Source organism: Cygnus olor, chromosome 2, assembly GCF_009769625.2.
Source record: "Cygnus olor isolate bCygOlo1 chromosome 2, bCygOlo1.pri.v2, whole genome shotgun sequence".
NCBI classification, from domain to species: domain Eukaryota; kingdom Metazoa; phylum Chordata; class Aves; order Anseriformes; family Anatidae; genus Cygnus; species Cygnus olor.
The window spans coordinates 64343889-64361226 of NC_049170.1; the positions used below are offsets into that span (position 1 = coordinate 64343889).

The following is a 17338-nucleotide window of genomic DNA, read 5'->3' on the forward strand; positions in this document are numbered from 1 at the left end:
AAAAGAGCATCTTCAGTCAAGATGATGATACTTGATTGCTTCATTTCAGCAGAGACTGGATCTAGGCAGCAATGCCTGGCTATATCCCAAAGAAAGCAGCAGATACAAGAAGTTAAGTTCAAGGTTGGGAGAAGTTCTATACCATGCTAGAAGCAAGATCAAGAAGTAGCATATTAAAAAGTTTGTGTGCTTTTTTTAAACCTTACTGATGCTTATAACATATGGAAGAACTACTGTTATAGTCAGGAAGTTAGCAGTCAAATGGAGGAAAAGAGGACAAATGCATGAATACTAAAGGAAATAACCAAGTTAGCTGACAGTACACAGACAGGATGTCAAAAACTGAAACAAACAATTATTTTCTAAAGAAATCATTCTGCAAAGAAAAGTAGAGTGGAAAAGAGATGCACATTGATATTCCACAGTAAGTGAACCGAGCCAGATGCTTATCATCATGCTCACAAGAAATAAGAGAAACAGCAAGCAAAATACCACTTATCATTATGAGTCTGATAAGGTAAGAAGTTTAAGAATCCAGCCTTCTGCTTAGGGCACTGACACTGCACTTCAAAGATGACAAAAAGCAAAAGAAAAAACACATTTGTCAAGCTTGCAGCAGAAAGCAGTTCTGTCTACACAGGTGTTCCTACCAGTGCTGTTTCTTTCATACCTACTGAAATAAATGCATCAAAACAGCTAACAGTCACGCACACGAAAAGAAAAGAAAGTCCATATGTTCCTGACTTAACACCACTATACAATTCCTAATTCTATCCCTGTCTAGCAAGGCTCCTTGCTCTCTGCTATTAACACACACATTTGCAAAGAACAACTTGCCTCTAACACTTACAGACTTTCCAGTGCCTGCACTCCGAAGGACATTTACCAAAACAATGAAACTGCACATGGGAAGTAAAGTTATGGCCACCCAGAAAAAAAAGAAAAAAAAAGATACTTAATATTGGAGACCTCGTCTGTACCTAAAATTTGTGGAATAACTTGAACTATTCTGCATTAAAGAGACCATCTCCAACACATATTTGTTGTTGAGACTATTCTGGCATTTTAATGGACATTAGTAAGCCCACTTTGGAAACAGGAATACAGAGATGCTAAGGAAGGAACGTCAACACAGTCACATCCCAAAACAACTACAGGGCAACCTCCGCGTTCATCCAAGCAGAATGCAGATTGTGATTTGTCGGGAAGATAGAGACCATTCAGAAGTAACGTGACTACAAGGTAACAGCCGTGCCAGCACTCTGCTTACCCAGTACACTTCCAGAGGTGATGAACCCTGTGTGCATCTTGGTGAACTGCATTAAGCGTGACATTTGGTAACAGGAGATCTGAGTGTTTTTAACAGGGGACTATCCCTTGCTCATCTTCCATTACAAAACCACAAGTAGCAGTGACCCTGCTTGAGCAGGATGGTTGGCCAAGATGACTTCCATTAGCCCTTTCCAGCCTCAACCTTTCTGTGATTCTATTCAGTACACTGATGTAATTACCCCAAGCACTCGAAGTCCTAGCCTGCCCATCTGTGTTCAAATGTTATGCCTTTTCTGCACTCAGATGTGTGTACAATGAGCAAAAAAGGAAGCTCTTTCAGCAGTCATAGCAATGTTCTCTAAATATAATAAAAATGGCTGTCAGTTTTAACTTCGGAACAACAATCTCTATAACTCTTACCAGCCAGCAATTCGAGAGCACTCATTCAAATAATCCCAGTCTTCTATAACTTGAACTAAGATCTTAAAGATCAAGATGAAACTATTTCTGACAGGAAAACTACTGTAAATTGCTTTTGTGTTACAGTCCAATACATCACATTCAAGCACTCAATATAGTCTGTGGTCACCCCATAGTTTTACTGTGCATTATTTTCCACACTAAAACCCACATGGCACAGGGAAGGAGGAAGGAATGATGCAAATGTCATCCATTGACTGATTTCAGTCGTGAGCTCTAGAGATTCAAGCTATTTAAGCAGCGGACAACAGTTGAGAAGATTACTGTCTCTCCTTTCTCATGCGGACAGCAGAACATGTGATGTGTTCACTCCCAGATTAAAACCCACATATGAACTTAGAAACCCACTGAATCTAATTTATGCTAACATGTCAGCCTATGATAAAAAAAAAGGGGGGGGGGGGTTGCGGGGGAAAGGCACCAATTCAGCCACTGCATTTAAACCAAAGGCAGCTGTTAATCAGTCCTCTGTGTAACTATCTGAAAAAAAAGCGGCAATAATTTTACAGTCAGAATCACCGTCTTGAACCTAACTCATTAAAAATATTAGCCAATTTACTTCACTGCTCAGGTAAGAAGCCATCAATTAAAAAGCCACATTTGTAGGATATATGATCTGCTTTGCTAGGTATCTGACTTCTATCTCATAAGTAACTATAATTACAAAGGTTCTCTAAGACTCCCCAAATGGCTTCGACTAATGCTCACCATCAAAAGCTGATGATGGCACAGCTGTGTTTCCGTCTCCAAACTCTGGATGAAGCTCCTGCTCCAGCGTCTCTGGGAACATGCACAGCTATGCCAAGAACGAGCAAAACACTCACTGCTTCCAAATTGTCTAATCTATGAACTGAGTGCTTAACCTTCCCACAATACACGCATAGAGATGACATGACCAGCACTGTCTGCACACTGAGGACTGAACTGTACCAGCCACATTATTCTGCAAAATAACCCGTGGCAGTTTCCTTCTCAGGAGCCAGAACATCAGTTGTCACTGATTGCTGCTGCAACTCAATTGACTTCTATCAAAACATCCATTCAAAATGAACCACCACTTGCTGTGTGATGCTGTTCTGTATTATCTTAACAACAAATAGAGTGCCTCAAATATTTTAATACTCTCAATTCCACCCCAGAGCTATTACCAAGTATTTTACCTGCTAAGAACTTACAAATGCCAGCTACAGGACAGGGAGAGCCTGGCAGCAACAGCCAAAAGGACACGATGCCCTTGCTGTATACCTGTATACCTCTAACTTATTAGATAGAAAAAATGAATCCTCACAACCATTCTATGCTAAAAATTTTGTAATACATAGCATCATCCTGAGCCATCATCCTTATGGTCTCTGCGAAACTGAAATCTTTTCACTCCCAAACCTTCAGGTTCCTGCTATTCGAGGCGCAGTTCCCCAGCAGCTCTTACATCTCCATTGCCCCTGTGGCACAACCTGGCATTTGGTACTTGACCAGCAGGCTGGTTCAGAAAGACGGAGTGCTCAAAAACTAACCCCAACAAAACAAAGACACATCCAACACTCACCCACCTGAGCATCAGCGTGACCACCATAAAGAATGGGTAGGGGCAAAGAGGAGAGCAGGAATAACCTGCTTGTCTTAAACTGTCATGGAAACACCCTGAGCCTGAAAAACAGATTTATTTCACCTGTGCACAGTTCATGGCGCATAGCTGAGATTCAATTCAGTAGCAGAAAATGATGTAAAAATATGCAATTACAAGCTCATTACAGTATGTTTCATTAACTCAATGAGCTCCTTTATAATTGTAATAGACATTAAAAGATTAAAGTATTTGGATAAAATCCAAGTACATTTATAGTGCTCTGCTGATTGCTGGAGCTCATAATTTTCACAAATAAAGTAACATCCCTTCACTAACTCCCCAGTGAGCATAACCACTGTTTTATCATTCTTGCTTTCAGACTTCAGTGTTCCCAAATTAAATTTCGCCACTGCACTTGGGGTTGAGGGGTAGCAAATCACTGTTCACTTAACTGTCTAATTCAATTTGACACAGTTAGAAGTGTTTTCAAATAGAGTTTCTGACTGAAGTTGACAATTTTGAACTTCCAATAGGGTTAACACCTGGCTGAAAAGCCCTTTGTGTGAAAACGCCAACACTAAAAGAAAGCACAACACAGTATCCCTGTCACATTTTTTTTTTTTACCTGCTTGCAATAGTAATGTAACATCAATAGATCTCTAATGTTCAAGTAATAAATGTGATTGTTATTAATCACTTTAAAAACAGAATGGGCTCCTATTTCTCCCTTCAGTACAATACTTTTTGCTCCGTTTTGAAGATCAAAACTTGGCTTTTATGGGTTTGGCAGCATGGTGACAACAGTAAACACAGAACTCTACCCACTCTCATTTTATGCTACATTATGTGATACTCACATTTGCATTGAAAGCATAAGCATTTCCAAAAAGTGGCAGTGCCCACCTCTACTAGAAGAGTGCTCCAAGTCATCACCTCCCATCCATGCTTCCCTACAGCATAATGATGCTCCACATTAGTGGCTGTGCAGTCTTGATGCTGTGTCCACAGAACTGTGGCCACAGCCTACCAGAAGTCCAGCTGTGTGGATGGACTCCGCATCTCTGAAGACCAGGAGTTGAGTCCCATTCATATCTTCCTACCATATGAGTTCTTCATAGTCTCTCTATCGTATGAGTATGATATTCCCAACATGGGATTTTACTCTTCTGTGAGTTAATGCAACTTCCTTCTACTTTGCTTGAAAGATTACCCCAGTATGTAGGGCTCCAAGACATGTTCTCCACAGCATGCAGTTCCCAGTTGCCTCCCCCGATCTGGCCATGCAAAACTTAAACAGACTGTGTACATGGGAATACAAAGGAAAATAAGTTTTTCAAGTTCCCTTTTCACATGTGTTACTCTCCAAACTCTGGAGCACGTTCCTACCAGCCACATCTTCATAAGCTCTCTTCTTGAGGAGTAACATCAGCAAAGAATTAGGTGGATTTCAGTGTTCATCTCTTACCTTGCTGGTCTCACCACCCACTGTCCCAACAGCTTTGATTAGGACTAGAAAGAAATGATGACAAACACCACGTAAGGCAGGTGGTCTGACCTGAAGGGAATTCTGAAGGAGCAGTATACCCAAAGTGCCAATATGCCGCCTAAGTGTCCAGAACAAAGTCTAACGCTCTCATTTAAACACGGGAGAAAACCATACTTTTGCATTTGCAAAATAAACCCCCTGAGACACAAAAAACAGACTGTTATTTGACCTTAGTGTCATTGAGAGAATGAAATCTTGCCAATTCATTAGCAGCTAGTGCAAGATACACCAGAGAAAAATAATAAACTGGGAAAAAAAGAAAAAAACTGCAAACAGATCTTACATCTACCAAGTTTATTCTCTTTAATCAGTGCTGTGGGGAAAAGAACTCCCTACCACACGTAGGTAATTACACCGTTAAAAATGAACAGAAAGGCTGCTTCAAAGAGTACGATGTTAAACTTGGGACCAAGAACACTTGTGTTTAATCGTCTTTTATTCAAAGACTGTGTGTGGCCACGTACTTGCCCTTTGGCCCTCTGTGCCTCCAACCCACAACTATAAAATGGGGCACTACACTTCCTCAGAGACATTGTGAGGCATTTGGAGGCTACAGGGGTGTGTATCTAACTCAGACTGACAGATTACCCAGAACAGGCAGCTGCCTTATTTATTCATGTGTTTGGACTGACTACTCGCTCGGTTCTTTCTGCATTTTAACCTCCACAGCCCTCAAGGTTCTGAGAACAGACTGGCTTACATCCCTATTTCTTGCTACTATACTCAATTTGAATATGACACCTGTCATACAAATAAGTAATAATAAATATTTTTTAAAAGATGTAGAAGTGAAGGATGTTTCTGACAGACTCTGAAGATGCAATCTGTGCTTCTCAGCATCTCACAGCACAATGCTGCAGTTACCCTTCGCACTGGGCTGCTCACAAGAATACCAGCTTTTGTGCTGGGACAAAAAGGGGTAAACCATTTTGTGGCTATATTTATTGGCCAATGCCTTCGAATTCTTACTCTGCCAAATTAAAAAGTTTCACTACCAACACGAAATGAAAAATACATTTCTAGGTAGATTAATATAAAACAAACTAGCAAACTATTTTTTTCAGACAAAATAAAAGCACCACCACTATATTCATTTGAGACAAGACAGAAAGCATACAGAACATGCTGTAGGGAGCAAGCCCAAAGTCTCATTACCATTTTTCTTTACATTAAAAGCTCTTTTTTGTCACCTTAAGAGTCCCTGATGCATACACACAAATGTCTGCAGAGCCAATCAAAATGCAAATACTCCAAAACAGCCCACCAAGCAACAACCGCTAGGCTCCTTACTGCCTTCTTCCTTCTCTTCAGGCTTTCACCATTTAGCACGGGGGACTTTGCAAAACACCATATGCTTTGGTTTTAGAGCTCTGAAAGTTTAATCTGTCCTCAACTGAGAATAACTTGTCATCTGGCTCTTCAGCTCAGCCATTCCTGGCAACTGCCTTATTTTCAGCACATACACATGACAGGAAGAGACCACTGTCCTATGACAGTTACCTCTTACTGGCCCCAAATAATTTCTGCAGTTTTACACAGTGAATTAATGCGTGGCTACTGGTGACACCCTCTTTTGCTTTTAGCCATTTAATTGCTCAAGTGGAAATACAGATGTTAAGAGACGGGCACATCACAGGAAACACTGGCCCCTTGCTTTGAAGACACATAACATGACAGCAAGATGAAAAATCTCACAGCTACAAAGGATCCCAGTTTTCTCAGGATGCAAGATTATGGGGAAACCATTCAAGGCTTCTTGCATTATAACAAATCAAGCTGAAGTACTGTTGGAAAACTAAGGAGCTGCCTGTTTTTAAGAGTTCCTTTCATAAATTCACCACTCTTTATTCTGCTTCATTAGCCAACCTTATTTAAGAAAAAAAAATCTTAAAAGGAAGAACAAGGCAAGGTAGTTTTGCATGCCCTCAGCCAAGTTAACCACGATATGCATTGCTGCTTTCCGTTAAGAAAACTCAACCATGCAGTTTCTAACAGCAGCCGAGAGCTACAAAGCCTTGCTGAGCACATTTTTCCTGTTGCACAGCTATGCGTGCGGAGATGTACGCATGGCTATTAGCTCGTACGTGGGAAGGAAGGGCTGCAGGTCTCCGCTGCTGGGCTGCACCCCTCGAAATTTCCATTCCCAAGTTTGCAAAAATGTATTATGCTTTTATATAGATGAGAAACCTAGGAATGATATGCTTGAAAATAGCTTTCATTTTAGATTAAATGTCAGCTAAAGCATGATTTGACCTGGATCTGCTGTTAGGTTCTTTTGTGTTTTGTTTTGGTTTTTTTTTTTTATTTTATTTTTATTATTAACTTACAACACATCTATTAAACGTCAGAGGCCAAAAGTCATTTGTATTTAAGTCACTATTTTTGCTTTTGTACAACAAGGTGATGACAGCTTTAAAACCCACTAAAGTCTAATCCCTGCTTACTCTAATGTTCTTTCCTTGCTTTTAGTACATAAAAGTTTCACACGATCAACTCTTAGAAAAGAGCAGCAACTGTCAGGAGTTTCACTGTGTTCTCTTCAACATAGACAAAAGCAGAGAAACTTTTGCTTATTTATTTATTTATCATTAAACAGGACTTTCGTTCACAGGAAAAATCCGAGCATAATGCTCACCTTTAGCCTAGGCAGTACAATTCATCTCTCTCACCTTTGGCAGTCTTTTTGGTTTCTTTCCTTTTCTCTCCTGGCAGTCCTTTATCTCCCTTGATATGACCCATTCCTCAAGCCTTCTTCCTCTCTCTCAAAGAAATTACATCCACACACACCAACCATTTTTCCTCAGGTGAAGCTTTTCTACCAACTGCTGCACTCTTATTTCAGCCCGACCACATCCTGGCACTGCTCACGGGCTGAGATGCAGCAGGGACACTTCACCCCTCCCCAGTCTCTCTGCACTTCTGAAGCTTTTAAAGCACATAGAAGCAAGATCTTCACGGACAATTTGGGAATTTCAGAAGTGCACATGGATATTTCATTCTTCCTGTATTTTTTTTTATATGTCAGATTCAAACAATCTATGCTCTGCAAAAGCCAATTACTGAAGCTTTCACGAAGGTTAAAAGTTCAAAAGGAAAGCTGGTTTCTTCATTTAGCAGCCTCTTTCAGCTATTCTGATAAAAAGAAGCCAAAGAACTTATGTGTAGATACAGCAGCAAGGGGGATGAGGGGATGGGTTTCAAAGTGCTTAATTCCCTTATTCATGACTCTCCCTCTACTAGGTTCTGACCTGAGTCTCTTCTGGGCACACCAGCCCAAAGACTAACCACGAGCACTGAGAAGAGCCTAGGAGAAAGGCTTTTTCTGCTGCCCTTCTCCCTACACACATAGCAAACAGTCCCCAGAGCACATCTTACCCTGAATCCTTTGAGAAAAAATGTCCCTTATGCACAAGGCACAACCATGAAAATCATACCTCATTCTCTAGCTTGCAGGCTTACTGTGCCTTTTCTCAAAATCCCCTTCCTGCTGACAGATATAAATCAATCAAGCAAATGTACTCTGAAGCTGAAACTTCACATTGCTACAAAAGGCTTTTTTCCTAACATATTAACTTTGCACATGAGCATAAGCACCAAGAGTAACACCAAAATCAGTAATGAAGGGACTGATTCATACGTCCCAGAGAACAAGTGGTGAACAATGTACACTCAGTAAGATTTCAGCTTTATCCCTTATTAAAATGAAACCACGTGCCTGATCTCTAACCCACTTTGATTTATTAATGTTTTTGCTTTTCAAGATTATGAAAGTAATCTGGAACAGAGAAATCAGAAGAAAACAATTTATCATGAAAGCCTTATATTCCAAATATTAGAATAGCTATCAATCTTACTTCCTCTCTCAAAACCATGTATTAATAATTTTCAAGGACCAGACGGGAATTCCAGTTTGAAAGTTGCAAAAGTAGGCTAACGCAGATAATAAAATACTACATCCCAAATGTAACACAGCTTCTGCTACTGTACATAGACATCAGTTGGTCATCTATCAACCCACTGAAATGCCAAATGAATTTGGAAGATATTACAGTACCAACAAGAAAGAAGGAACAGTCCTCTGAAAAGGTCAGAGATGACTGATGCCAAGTTGTGCATGCATAAATCCTCACATCAAGGAACGACTGTGTGCCTTACATTGCAATATCTGTTTCAAACACCTTCCCCAGCGCAGACTGTTTCGCTGGAATGCAAGTCTGGATTACAGCCCCAATGCAGAAAGAGGTGCCATGCTTTCAGTGGCATCCCATCCCAGCAGATGTTTGTTCTACATTCCAAAGTGTGTCAGACTTTCCTCTGGGCATTCAGGAAACTCCTAGCTCTAGCACAACGCCCAGGTTGTTGCAAGCCAGGAGGGAACTGCATTGACTGATCAAGAGCATCGGGGGGGGGGGGGGCGGGGCAGGGAGAGAAACCTTGCACAGTCCCTCCCTTTTATAACTCAGGGTCTTCTTAGTTCCAGCCCCTCTGCTTGACAGAGAGAGAAGTGAAGCTTACTTACAGCCCTCACTTGGCCACAGCTGGCCCTTGTTTTTATAACCTTAAAGAAAACTCAATGCCCCAGACAACTTTATAGGACCCTGTCAACCACAAGACAGCCGTGACAACTTCAACCAGTCAACCCCAGTTCCTTTTCTTGCACTTGGACAATCCACACTCTTAGCAATTGCTTGTCTGCTATTCGACTTGAACCACAGGTCTGTGGGCCTATAGGTTTTTCATTTATTTGTTTGTATTTGGGTTTTGGAACATTGTGGCCAATAACATATAGTTGTTTGACTGTATGAAGCAATGTGAAAATGCCAAGGAGAGCAAAGGAAAATGAAGAGATCATATCTTGTAAGCGTTCCTCATGAGGGAAAAATAAAAAAGGTGTAGAAGTAAAATCCTATAAGAGTGACAATTCTGGGGGATCATCTAAATGTTTTAAGCATTTAATTCAATTTCTTTTCAGATGTAGTCTCAGTAAAAACGTGATAAGGTTTTACCTGCCAGTTATGTGAGCCAATCAACAGGGTATCATGATACCTAGGCTGAGATCGACAGACTTTTACCCAGTCTGCACTAGTATTACACTTCTATGAAGGCATTTTTAGACGTTGTATGACAATATGTTGTGTATTACCCAGTATATACATATCTAAATACATGCATGTGCACAAATGCACAGAAGCACAGGTCATGGAATATCTCATCTACACAGTTTGTTCCCTCTTTCAACTCATTCTTTTGAAGTTAGGAAGCAAATGTGCAAGCAACAACCATTTTAAACTTTGTTATAATACCACATTGAATGGTAGTCCTTAAAGTTTCACTCAAGTCTTACACATACTGAAACTAACCCTTAGCTCTTACAAAAATTATGTAGCATCATTAACCTAAATAGAGCTGAGGACATGGCACCTTTTTTCCTAAACACTAACCAAAAATTTTGCAAGTGTTCTTCTGAAATTAAGTAAAGGGGATGCTTTGAACAGTCACCTCAAGACCTCACTTTGCATCCTGCTCACCCGTTCTGACCCGTTACTCACACAAGGCAGATTCTGAATGAGTTTCTGCAGCAGATGAAACTGCAGAGATGTACTGCTGCAGTCTGTCCCCTCTGCCACTTTGACTCACCATCACCCAGTTCAGGGAAGCCTGCTGGCAGAACAGTAAGCAGCAGAAAGGAGTGGAAGACTTTCTTGTTATCAGGTTAGCTCTTGGAAACCACTCACCACAGGCACAGTACAAGTGAGGAGGCAGGACTGAGGCAGCTCACATTGGTGTAGGTTATGGTTGTGGTGTAAGGTATGGTTGTGGTGGCAGGGCAGGCAGCCCACACCTCCCTATAAACCTAACTCTTGATGGATTGCACATCAGGCATTTGGCTAACACACCCACAGGTGGTGTAAGCAGAAAGGATCACAACTCTCATCTTCCCCTGAGCCACGCTGGCTGTATGAGCAAGGAGCGACTGAGAGCCCTAACTCTAAGGAAATGGCAAGATGTAAAAATCAGTGAAAGTATCTGAAGAGCAGCCAGCTCTTGAGCACTGGTCCCAGCTAGGAAAGCAAAGACCTTACTTCACCTTGCTTTTGCAGCAATGAAGCCCCAATAAGCATTTGCAGCAGCACACACTTCTAGCTTCCCCATTTCAGATCTGTTTTTATTCATCAGACTTTCCACATGGTAATCCTAGAAGAGCAATTATAATGCAATACTTTCAGCATCAAATTGGAGAGGACTAATTTGTGGCCACAGCTGTGGCCTGTTATCTGTACTTCATCACTCCAGTTCAGCACAACATAAACTCCATAACTCTTCAAACCCCTACATGCTTCTACACCACAACAGCAATTAATTTGTCTCTGCCATCCTATACCATTAAAATAAAACTGTAACATACCTCAATCTGAAAAAAGTTCAGTCCCAGCCCTACCCAACCTCTTCATAATTTAAAGAGGAACTCCACAACTTCAGCATTTAAGAATTAGGACTTTTGTCAGAAATTATCTTTATTCATATGCTTATTTTCAAAGGATATGGGTAGATCTGACAATAGCACCCTCTCCATTAGCTCAACTTTTTAAGTAAGTCACAAAAAAAAAAGTTTTTCTCCTAAGGTCAAAGCATAAAAATAAAACTTACTGAACTGTTTTCATATTTCTCTTGACATGGAAAATAAAAATCAGAACTAACCCACTACAAAGAACTTAAGATTAAGTGGTAGTTTTAAAGATAATTCCAGCTAAGATACATCACCCTATAAATCTGTGCATAGGGAATTCATTTGATAATGCCCTCATTATGTGAGCACAGCCCTTTAATACTTTTAGTTAAAGCTCTTCCTGATAACACAGTAATTGACTTTTCATATTACGAAAAGAGGGTTTCCTTTCTGTCATTTGAAAAAAAGTTAATGGCTTTTACACCTCCACCCAATATTAAAATAACATTCATTAGCTGTAATAACAATTCCTAGTTACATCATAAACAGATACCTCACTTCAAAGCAAAGATAATTTTAAACTTCAAGTCACCAAGGTTTTAATCAAAAAGAAAATTCACATTCAAGTCACTCCAGCTCTATTTAAACATCTCTTCCCTCAGCTTTCTCAGTTCCATTCTCACCTCTTGGAAGCAAGCATAGTTCATATTAGTTCACTTATATTCCATAAGGAGTATAGGACAGAATGGCTTTGATATTCCTTTTAGCAATAAGACTAAGCCACATGCAGGTTTCTAAGCAGGAACACACCATTTTCAAAATAAAACTGGATTTCATGAAGTAATTAAATACCCCGTGCATGTGTCACAGCCATACCACTCAATAAGCTCAGTGATTTAAGAGTGAGCTCAGAAAACAGACCCTGCAATAGGAAAAAGCCTAAATACAGGACACATCGCTTTGTGTAAAAGCCCTCTCAGGGAAGGAGGAAAAAAAATGAAAAAAGCAAACCACAATTGCATGGCATAGCAGCCTAGAAGACAACAACCTAAGGGCCAGCCAGCCTGGGATAAGAAGGCATTGGCTTTCAACCTTACGCACAGCATCTCTCCCTCGGCCTGCGGTTTCTACACCATTGTGCAGTTGGAAGCCATCCTCTCCTAGCAGTGTGCTCTGCTCTCCTTCACGGTGCTGACCTGGATCTTGAGCTTCATGTCTCCTGGTAGCTGAAGATACTGCCACTACACCTCAAATACGAAAGCATCTCCTGTTCCCTTCCACTTGCCCCCAGGACGGAGAGGGAACTAAAGAACAGGTTGGTTCCCCACACACACCCCAACACCAAAGCCACTGGCCAAAGCCTGGACCCAAGAACCAGAGCTAACCACCATGCCAGCAGTACCCAAATAAGAAGCCATGAAGCTAGTTTTTGTTTCGTCCCTCCACTGAAAAGATTTGTGAGTCTAGTTAACATCAATATTTTTCTCATCTGCACCACTTGGAAGAAATGATAATAACAAAAAAAAAAAAAACACTGAAGCCCTAACAGCGCTCCAGCTCTTCGTATCGCTCCAACATGCAGAGTGATGTCCCCATGCAACAGAAGACAGCAACATTAATACATTCAGTACCTAATAGGCACACAGCTTTACAAAGTATTAAGGCATAGCCTCCAAGTTCAGTGGACCTCTACAAGTTTTCCTGAGGCTTAACCAAAGAACAAATGCACCAAAGTCCGAATGAGCAAGCATCTCAGTTGCAGCAGTCTTCAAAATAATTCTTGCTAGCTTTCCTGCAGGCCTTTTTCAAATTATTTGTGCAAGACAGGGTGTGCTTTCCAGATTTTCCTTTCCACTCTGCTGGAATAGGTGGATTATAAAGGAACATAATCAGAGTTTGCTATCCTCGGTACCTAAATTGGAATGAAAATTCTCAGCTTCAATGCATCATCTTCACTATAACCATGACTGTTTAAATCCTGTTGCTTTAAAAGAATAAGATGTATATTGCTTTGTTAAATAGTTTTACGTGACAATTTGAAATGAAATATAGCTAAATGCATACTGCTTTGTACCAGAGCAAACTCACATGGCTAACCAATTAAAACAAAATCTAAAAGAAACAACCGTTTATCTGTGGAGATTAAAAGAAACAAAACACCAACAACCTTCCAAAAACAAGCCTCGGCTCATAGTTGGAATACATAACAAATTAATGAGATTCCAAGAAAAATGAGATTCAGAAATAATAGTTTTACTGCACATTGTAAAGTACATCTCCGTGTTTTACAGACCTTCTGTTGACTCACTCCTTCCCACAGATGACAGCCTTCTTTCCTCTTTTGCTTTATCATCGTGCCCTTTACTCTGCAGATAACTATCCTTTCCTGTCAGACACATACCTATGCAAGTTCAAAGATATATTCACTAACTTGAATTTAGCTTTGAAATCTGCTGCTTGCACTTCATGATAGAAAATTTTTGCAACAAAAATTGTTCACCTACTCCGGCTCCATAACAATTAGACTAACAAGAGTTATTACCTCTGTGAACAAATTTTTTTTTTTTTTTTTTTTTTAAATGCAGTCATTTAGCTTCATGAGCTCAGGCTTTTAGAATAACATCAGGAGTTGATATTTGCAATAAAGCCCCAGGAGTTGGTATCACTGCTAACTTTGTGACCTCAAAAATAGACTTTCCGGGAAGTTCTGGAACTTGCCAGTTTACGTGTTACTGACATATACTGTTAGGCATGCAAATATGAATCATTGCCTAGGTACAACCAAATTCTGTGATTTGTCCATGGGCTTATGCTCACTGCAACAATTTCAGGGCTGATTTGCTCAGCATCCCAGTACTCCCTTCCACAAAACTACTGATCCAAGCCCATTCACAATAGAAACCCGTGCAAACTGAACAGCTGAGGAACAGAGGTTCAGGGCACAGACCTATAGCTGAGATAAACATATCTTTTTATTTGGCAGTCTCTCTACATTTTGATAAAACATGAAGGACCTCATGCATCCTGAAGGGTCCTACCATGTAGGAGGAGGAATACATTAACTGCCCAACATACCATTTACTTGCATGCAATGTTGCAAAGTGGCAGCCCGCAATGCATTCCTGCCCTGGTAGATCCTGGTGCAGATCATCAGCATGAACTCTGCTGATAAGACTTTCACCAAGGTCATGCAGAAAGTGACTGGCAGAGTTTAAAGTAGAAAATATGAAGAAAAACTCTTTCCCATTGGTTTCCAGGAGGAAAGATTTCAGCACTCAACTCCTTAATTCAAGGCATCTGCTACAGCTGTAAGAGCAGCTTCTCACATACACAGCAAGCAGTGCAGGAATCAAGAAAGATACAAAAGGAGACCAACTAACTACTGAAATGTGCAAAGTCTTTATTTCTTTAAGATATTGCATAGATTCTGAAGATGACTAAGAATTTTATTCATGAAAAATCTACCCCAAATAACTCAAAGAACATTCAGCGTGGGAGGTTCTTTTGCAAAAATTAAATAGCAATTGTGATGAAGTAGTATCTTGTGTCGTTACCAAAGAATTTACATTTTGCTCATGCTCTTACCTAACTGTGTATAGCCAGGAACCATACACAAGGGATACCAGCCAAGTTGTTATCTCAAAATGTAGAGCTATTTAAGAAAAAGGGGGGAGCAAAAGGAAGGTTGATTTTAAAAACAATCTTAGGGCACAATTCTCATTTTGGAGGTATCCAATAGATCTCACTTCTAGTTGATATCAGCTGATGATCTGCACGGAGCCAGTTTTAGCTAGCATTTTCTGAAATATTGCTAAGTACAGAGCATTTTGGATCTATTTGTACTTGAACTACATATCACTGAGTTACCTGTATCCGTAGCAAATGCCTCATGATTTGAAACCTTGTGCCTCAAAAGACTTGCCAGAAGACAACAAAGGCTATTGGCACAAACCAGTATTTGCTACAGAATTTGTAAAGTATGCTTTTTAGAATTCTCTCATTCTCCCTCACCTTTGCTATATCCACAGGAACGTGATTTTAGTAAGTGAAGCCGTGAGTCCTTTCCTTTCAAGAGCACCATCTAGATGTTTCATAAACATCAGCACATCAACAGTTACTCTTCCAATACTGTCATTAAAGTATGTATATTTTTTCAGGATCTCAGTTTTCAAAGCTGTTGATAACTTAGAAATCAAACTAAAGAAAAACTTAAAAGAAACATTGAAAGCCTTATTATACACACTGGGTAGTTAAAATAACTGGCTTTTAAGGGGCTCAGCATTACTATCAAAACTACTGTCCCTTAAGCATTCAGCTTAGGGTTGAGGGCGTAATACTTATTTGTTGTCTTACTTCTGTAAATCCAAAAGAAAAAAGTATATCCATGGCTATATCCTGGTTTCTTTTTAAGATGTATAAAATCAGTTCTCCTATTTCAAATGTCTTTTGCTTAACAGTAAAACAATACATTTGTTCAGTTGAGATCAAACACTGTCCTAAACTGATGGAGTTAGACAATGTGCTATTATGCTTCAAAGTCACATGTAGCACATATTAAATGAAACGTCAGAAAAGCAAGGCATTTAAATGCATATTTGACATACTTTTTGCAACTCAGTATGTTTCACTTCTCAACGGGGCTGTGGGTGGGAGAGGAAAAGGTTGTTTTATTATGGATTTCAGTGTAAAGGCATCGCTTGGCAATTCAAATCATCATATGCTACAACTGCACACTGCTAGATCTTGCCACGTTCAGGAAAAATACATGCCGGAAATCATCATGCTGCATATCCAGAGGGAGCCCTTACAATCACTGTCTGTATGCTCATATAGCAACATTATACAGCCCTCATGCTGTAATGCCAACATGAGTAATTTCTGAGGAAACTTTCAAGCCATTCATTCTTGTTTGTGCATAACAACATTTACTATTCCCAAGTACCCCATGTCACTGGATTTACATCAAGCCTTGAACAATGAAGCAAAAGTAGTGTCTTTTGAAAGGTCCAAAACTGCTGCTGCCATTTTGTAAACTAACTTCTACGCTACCAGGTTCTGGTCAGTCAGAGCAAGGTTTCTCTCACATTTTGTCTCCAATTCTCTAACGGGGAAAAAGTATTTACCACCTCTTGATTAATTTGATTATACTTTCCTCGTGTAAAATTCCGTGTTAAAAAAAATACAAAGCACATTTTAAGATTACATTAATAAACTAGGCCAGATGTAGATGCCTGAATTCCACATACATTAAACCTACAGTTTGATTGTCTCTATCACAATTTCATTTTAAAAAATAGCTATATTCATGAGCAAAGTTCCTGAAAATCATTGATTTTCCCCAGCTCCATTCTCATCCTTACACTAATGAACAAAGCCAAAGACAAATTTTAGATTTCCATTTGGATGCTAACCAAGTACCATTGCAAAGATGTTATTTACCATTTCTCACATAGAGGGCTCTTAGTCTCTTCTCGAAGATGTTAAAATCAGTATCATTAATTTATAAATGACGGATCTGAGACCCAGAGGATTGAACTGGGTAATATAAGTTAGCAGAGAGATCTAGTCAACATGATCATGGTACGGCACAAGAAATACAATCCTTGAATTTACACTAAACTAGCTACTCTCTTCTACAGCTTATCTGAACGTCTCCATTTGCCTACAAGAAAATAGTGGAAGTAAATTCAGATAAATGTTACTAAAAGCAGATTAATAAAATGACATTAAACTTTTAGAGCCATTCAGTTAAAGTTTAAATGCTTTTAATTTGATTTAATGTACTTCACCGAGGAGCTAAATGAGCTAAAACCACTTAAGTTGCACTTAAAAGCTCTTGCATAGAACTACTCTGTAATTTTAAATGTTCCATTTCCAAAGTGAACCTTAATGCAGATTAATTTTTCCAAGTGTTAGTATGGTGACAAGCCCTCTGCATACACTAAAGGTCACTTTTTCAAAGAAGGTGAACAACCTTATACGTAGCATAATAGATGGAGATTACTGATGATTTGCTGCAGACCTA

At 39.8% G+C, this 17338-nt stretch overlaps 1 protein-coding gene across 10 annotated transcripts in view; it reads right to left on the minus strand.

Moving 5' to 3' along the window:
* Positions 1-17338, minus strand: part of ELMO1 (engulfment and cell motility 1) — a 310022-nt gene that overhangs the window by 269934 nt on the left and 22750 nt on the right. Inside the window, exon 1 of one of the 10 annotated variants that reach the window (XM_040545685.1) lies at positions 7535-7666. The exons of the other annotated variants lie outside the window; for them this stretch is intronic. The gene's annotated coding sequence lies outside the window, so the exon portion shown is untranslated. Of the gene's footprint in view, positions 1-7534; positions 7667-17338 lie in introns of those variants that run through there. 10 annotated transcript variants of the gene reach the window in all.